Source organism: Populus nigra, chromosome 6 (genome assembly GCF_951802175.1).
Source record: "Populus nigra chromosome 6, ddPopNigr1.1, whole genome shotgun sequence".
Taxonomy (NCBI): Eukaryota; Viridiplantae; Streptophyta; class Magnoliopsida; order Malpighiales; family Salicaceae; genus Populus; species Populus nigra.
The window spans coordinates 16620975-16628268 of record NC_084857.1 but is presented as its reverse complement, the minus strand read 5'-3'; the positions used below and the strand labels follow the sequence as shown (position 1 = coordinate 16628268).

The 7294-nt window shown below is 33.9% G+C and overlaps 1 long non-coding RNA gene across 1 annotated transcript; it reads left to right on the top strand.

The window, feature by feature from the left end:
- The first annotated feature begins 1241 nt into the window (after positions 1-1241).
- LOC133697115 (uncharacterized) lies at positions 1242-5061 on the top strand. Its single transcript, XR_009842817.1, has 3 exons — positions 1242-1644; positions 2949-3005; positions 4888-5061. It is a non-coding gene; the product is annotated as an uncharacterized LOC133697115 (long non-coding RNA).
- The last annotated feature ends 2233 nt before the right edge of the window (positions 5062-7294 follow it).

Genomic DNA, 7294 nt, shown 5'->3' with positions numbered 1-7294 from the left:
ATTGATGGTGGTGGCTGTTACTATTACTGTTACTAGTGAGAAGATTAGGTTGCAAGGGTGTTGGGCCACCCTTGGTCATGACGTGGATGAGGTGGTGGTGGATGTAAACACAGTGGAGAGAGAGGAGAGACGCGACAATGGCAGAAAAGAAAATTGGGTGGGCTGATTTTTTTTCCAACTTTGCACCTTAATTTCTTGTTCTTCAATACTGGAATCCAATAAGGGGTGAAAGAGGGATATTTTATATTTATTGGAGACAAATCTTGGCCTTTGATTCAACTGGAAATGATCCCAACCGTTGGCTCAAAGGTGCAATCATGGATTGTGAAAATTGGCTGCTAAAAGCTAGTCGGGTTGGCCACTTTGAGGCGGTGTCGCGGTGGTTGTAGTGGCAGTTGGCCGACAAGACCTACTCTAGGGTGTAGTACAATGTCAGGCCAATATGGTGGTGTATAACTGTGAAACCCTGGAAATTTATAATTTAAATATGCAGATGCGTAAACCCTCATGTAAATGTAAGACTGAAAGTGGTAATATTTCAATGAGTAATGGAAACCAAGATTTGAAATAATAGATAAATAATGATATATAATGGAAAAGATGACCTCCATAAAATGAATTTTGATTTAGAATTCATAAGGACAGAGAAACTGGTAACGTGTTTTGATGGATAAAATAATGAGAAAAATAACAAAATATTTCTAGGAAATAAGTGAGGTAATAAAGAATACATTATAATAAAGGATAATGCAATGAAAAGGGTAGGACTGAAGGTGCAAACACCGATTAAAATTAGTGATGTTATTTTAAAATGGTAATAAGCCCGATAAATAAATAAATGTGAAAATTCTAAAATGAATATATTCCAAAATAATAAAATGACCTTAAAGGGTTAGAAGGACAATTGATATGATTTTATGTGAAGATTGAACAAGAAAAATCTAGATTGTTTATGAAAAGTCATGAAATGACTAATTTTACATTAGAAAGCAAAGCTCTCAATCCAATCGTCGGATCGGGATGCAATTTTGCATGAAGTCTATTAATATGTTTTCTTACATTGGTATCCCAATCGGAGTTCAGTAAAGACTAGTGATTCAAGCAGAAATAAACCGGATAGTTTACATGAAAAATAAAATAAAATACATAAAGGCATAAATGAGGGACATAATTGTAATTAGAGGAAAATGTATATTTAAAACAACCAAAGGCCACCAGTTCGAGGAAAAGAAAAAGAAAAAAGAGGGAGAGACAATGGAGAATTCAGCTAGAGAGAGGGGTGTAGAATTTGGAAGAAACAATAATACTCCGGTGGCTATATCTCTATAATCCACCGTTAGATCATGTTGAGTTTTTGATATATTGTTCTTCTTACACTCCTCTCCTAACTGACCGGAGGGATTTGAAGGAACACAATTCGTTTGACAGAAATCATCATCTGGACTTTTCTGGAAAACAAAAGGAAATAATTCTGCAGAGCAGTTTTAGTCGCCGGCCGATTTCTCTCTCTTCCACCGTTGGATCATGCTCATTCTTGGATATGTGGTGAGCCTAGATGTTACCGTCATACTGGACGGTGGAGATCGGAAAATATTTCTCCGGCAAGGTTTCATGCATGTTGAACAGTAGCTCGCCCATTTTCAGGTAAGCTCGGTTTTCTTTAGATCTAGGGAGATTTAACCGTTGGATCATTATGATTTTGCGATATATTATGCACAACTCTATGATATGTAGTCTGACCGTTGGGTTTGAAACAATAATTAGAGGTTGATGACTTATTGCCTTTTGAATCTATTGCTAGTTTTGGCAAAATGTAGTAAGCTTGATTAAATACATGTTTTGATGAAATTAGAATTGTGTGGGTGTAGGTTTTATGGAAGATGTAATGGTAAAATATGTTCTTGTTATTAGTATTATTATAGATTAATTGTGTATTCTTTATATGAGGGGAAGAATGATTATTGTGTAAGAATAATAAGGAACATTGCTATATGAACATGTTGATTGAATAGAACATGTTGATTGAATAGAAAGCTAACTTGTTGATTGTGTGGATATAAATGGGGTGGAACCATGAAGAAATTGAAATGAAAGAAATTTGGAAAAATAAAACATATTTAAAGCTAGCCATAAGTGTTTTTAGCAAATGGTTAGTTAATGAAGGTTATCATGGATCCCAATTAGTAGGGTGAAATTATTGTTGTGATAATGATTTGAGAATATTAATTGTTAAGGTTTGCCGTATATGTTTAATCGCACGAGGAGAAAGCGAAAGAAAATGAATAGCTCATCATTTTGTTGTATTAATAATAATAATAGGAGAAAGCTCAAAAGGAATGAGTTTCCTTATTTTGGTCTAATCTTGCTACATTGTAGAGGTAGGGAAATTGTTTGAATGTTTTGCTTTAGGATTGGTTTGAATTTGTGATTTAATGATGCCAAATGACCTTGGATGATGTTGATTTTGCATGAAAATAAGTTGGAAGTTGAAAAGGATTTCCAAGGAATGAAAATCCTCGTTGTCCAAAATTTTAGCTATAAAGAAGGGGCTATTGTGATTGTTGATTTTGAGCCTTAAAACAAAATAATTTGGAGTTGGTTTCTTCATAAAAGTTATATCTCCATGTTTAGCCTTTCATAGAGATAAATCACGCCCAAAACTGAGTTTTACAACTTTAGTTATGATTAAGACACTAGATAGTGTTCTGGGTTGGTTAAGCTTAATTGATCGGAATTAGACAATTTTTAATCGTTGCTTGGAATTGCTGTTGAGTGATGGTTTTGATAACAAAATTATAAGAATGAATATAAACATTAAAATGAGTAAGAGTATGAGATCTTAAAGAAAATTCCTTGTGATTAGTTTGAGAATACTAGTTGAATGAGAATTAAATGAAGATATGATATTGGTTGTATTGTTGATAACAATTGAATCCCTGGTGGTACAGGGAAAGCTGTGGGGACTGGACAATTGCATGAAGTGGCAGCACGTGCACCTATTCTAGGTAGGTGACTTGCACCTTCTCTTTTTTATGTACGTTGAATAATAAAATACTTTATCATGAATGTTACCATATTGCGTTAGAATAGATATTAGATCGTCGAACGCTTAAATGTTGACAAATGAATGATTAGCTTTGGCTAATGGCATCCGAATGGATGACCGGGACGAACGACTGATTAGCTTCGGCTAATGGCATCCGAATGGATGGCCGGGACAAATGAATGATTAGCTTCGGCTAATGGCATCCGAATAGATGACCGGGACGAACGATTGATTAGCTTCGGCTAATGGCATCCGAATGGATGGTCGGGACGAACGATTGATTAGCTTTGGCTAATGGCATCTGAATGGATGGTCGGGACCAATGAATGATTAGCTTTGGCTAATGACATCCGAATGGATGACCGGGACGAACGATTGATTAGCTTTGGCTAATGGCATCCGAAGTGGATGACCGGGATGAGTGAACGGTTAACCTCAGTAAAAGATGCCTTAAGAGGTTAGCCGGATGCTAGGTAATTCGTATGGAATTACCGGATTGATTTTGACAACCAAGATGGGTTAGCCAGATTTCTTGGGTAATTAAGAGAATTACCGGGTTTATTGGTTAACGAGGAAGTTAACCGCATATGGGGTAATTCGTATGGAATTACCGGATTGATTGGCTAACAAAAGAGGTTAGCTGGAGGCTGGGTAATTCGTATGGAATTACTAGATTTATTGGTAACCGAGGAAGGTTAACCAAATGTGTGGGTAATTATATGAAATTACCAGAATTATTGGCAATCGGGATGAGTAGCCGGATAGTTAAGTTTTGAAGAGATTATGTGAATTAATTTATTGAAGTTAGAAGTAGTAAATTCTAAATGTTATGAGTAAAATAATTAAAATATGACTAAGATATTGAGTAAATTAATTAATTTGGTTATTGGGTAGACACAATGACTTGGAGATTGGAGGGGAATTGATAGATAATTGGTTACCATAGTGTTTGTGGCTAAGGATACATTACAATGATACTTAACGCCATAATGACGGTGGCTAAGGGCATAAATTGATACTTAGCACTGTGATGATGGTGACCAAAGTTATGTGAAGGATGCTTAGTGACCGTAGTGACGATAACTAAGATTGTGTGCGAATGATACTTGACAACCATGGTTACAATGCATATGATGTTAATAAGAAAAATGAAAGGGGTTCGACATGAATAGAAGAATCAAAGGGCATTGATTAACTATTCCGGGTCGAGAATAGTTAATGATATCAATAGGTCACATTGGTATTGACAACCATTTCTGGTGTGGTTAGCTACTCCAGGTAAGGAGGCTAATGATGTCAAGGGTTCTTGACATCGACAATTTTGCTGGTAAACCAGATATGAATAAGATTTGATTAACTATTCTAAGGAAGGAATAGTTAATGATACTGATCGGTTGTATTGATATTGACTTGTGAATATAATTGATTAGTCTAGCCTAATATTAGAAGACTAATGATACTAATGAGATTTATTAGTTTCAGCGATTACCTTTTAGCAACAGATTCAGAAAGGGAATATATGGATTAGTCATTCCAAAAGAATGAGATAAGCTAATGATACCAAGAGAGGAATATCTTGGTATTAAGTGAGAATTGATTTATAAGGAGATGGTGTTCGCAAACCGTTGAGTTGTGTTGAGATTTCTAAAATGAAATTATTCTTGGCAAATGAGATAGGATATTAGATGGATATTGGTAATAGATGGAAAATATATGTTGTAAAAGAGGTTTATGCCTAATTTTATATATCAAAAGAAATTCCGTAGAGATTATTGTCTGTCATTGTTATTGCTTGTTACTGTCTTTTATAATTATGTGTACATGTTAATTTCTATTTGCAGGTCCATCAGGGTCGTGTCAATAGTGATACTAGTTTAGTTTGTCTTTTGCTTTTGACCATGTAAATTATTTGTAAATTAAAAGACTTATTTCCTAAAACTTGAGATGTAATATCAATCCGTAAAACTGAATGTATGCCTTTAATCTAATGGTTGAAACTCTAAGTACTTATTTAACTATGCATGTTTATAGTTGAAATTGAATCTTTCATTTGAACTACATTATATGATGTTATTGAATAAGATGTGTTGTGTTGATGATAATAAGTTGGGTTGGGACCCAGGATGATTGGGTCGTAATTGAGTTATGAGGAGATGTGAGATATTAGAAGTGTAAACAGGGTATATGTCGATAACTTGTGACCTCCTAGTATAGGGGAGACTCTGCCGAAATTTTGATGGAACATGTATATCAAAAAAAAATTACCTGAAAATTTCCAATGTATCGCGAAACAGAATGTAGAAAATCGGGGTTGTTACAATAACTGCTTAGTTAGTGGGGAGAAGAAACATTAAATTCCTCTAAAAAGTAGCCATCTGAGCAGCTTTTTCAGGAAAAAAGAAGAAGATGATGAACAACAACCAGACGATGCATTGTTTGATTTCTTTTTTATCTTTAAAACAACTTTGTTTTGGCTTTAGGGTTTTAATTTAGAGATTTAGCCAAAGTTCAACTGAGTCCTTCAACTTTTGATTTATTTTAATTGCACTTCTGATTGATTTCAAGCTTTTAATTTTATGCAATTTTGGCCTTGTCGAACTTCAACATCAACCTCGAATTTTAGCGTCTATTTCATTTGCAATCCTTGGCTTGGATTTATGCAATTTGACCCTCAACTGATGATTAATACTTAAAAATGCATTTTTATCAAGGTTTTATATCATCATTTTGCACTTGAAGTATCAATAACTCAACTAAAGCATGTTTTATAATAACATATATCTAATAATATAAGATACCTTTTGATTAGTACTTAAAAGTGCATTTTTATCAAGGTTTTATATCATCATTTTGCACTTGAAGTATCAATAACTCCTTAATTAAAACATGTTTTATAATAACATATCTAATTATATAAGATACCTTTAATTTATAGTAAATGTTCATCTTAAATGCAGGCCTATCACATAAATGAAAGAATTGATTGATGAGTTGAAGTACTGAAATTGAAAGGACAAAGAGATGGCCAAACTTAGAAAAGAGATGCTGGTGCAGTCCAAACTGGAACACTGTTCGGTAATTGGGTCATATCTGGAGCTGCAGATCTTGGATTTAGGTCCATTTAATATGGATGGAAAGATAAGACATAGGCCTACAACTTTCATGTGGAGCCCAAGATTTAAAAAGGCTGTTTTCAAGTCCAAATTGTAGCAACAACAAAGAAGTCCGAATCTGTCCTGCAGCCCAAACACTGTTCAGTGTTCAACCCATATCTCAAGTTCTAGAAGTCCAAATGATCTCAAAGTTTTACCCTGGAAAGATGAGACAATTTCCTAGAACTTTCATGATTTACGTTTGTTCAAATTATGATGTCATCAATGATGTTTTTGGCAAACAAGAAGATAAGAATTGTCACCAAGTCAAGATGTGGCCACCCACTCATTAATTAGTCAACAAATCAATAGTTCTGAATTTTGGCCTATAAAAGGAGGCATTTGCCATGTATTTAGGCATTTGCCATGTATTTAGGCATCTTGGTGTTCAGATCAAGATCATGCTCTTGCTCTCTCTTTTGTAATACTTAAGTTTTATATTAATCTCTTGTTTATGCCTTTCATTTCCTTTTCTTTACTTAGTTAACTTCTTTCTCATTTATGTTCTTATCTTGTTTATTTATGTTTCTTTCTTTCATTATGTCTAGCTAAGTTAATTATGTCAAGGTGAAAAGGGTACACTAATGGTGTAAGAATAAGTATAATATAAACTTAACATGGACCTTAATGTTGGATACTAACATGCTTTATATTTGTTATCTTGTTCACTTTTAATACTTTGCTTGTTAAAATGGTTAATCTAGATTTATGTTGTACAACACTTGGTACAACAAATACTTGGCACTTTTATAGCTCATACTGTATGGTATAACCGACACCTGAGCTATGAAAGGAACTTAATTTGTTGTTAACATAAGTTATAATCATGAATGCCTGACAACATTTACAAGTATTAGCATTATTCGAATAAGATAACTAATGTAATCATGTTAACAATTTATAATCTGATTGGAACCTCCTTTGTGTGTGGTTTCCAATTGAATAATAAGAGTTTATACTATACTTGTTTGAAGTACCATTAGTGGATCCTCTAACCTTGATATTTGTTGTTATCATTGTTTAATCCTTACGTTAATCTTCCATCTCAAAGTTCTCATCAACTTCTTCTTCTTCATCTTTATTATTATCATTATTA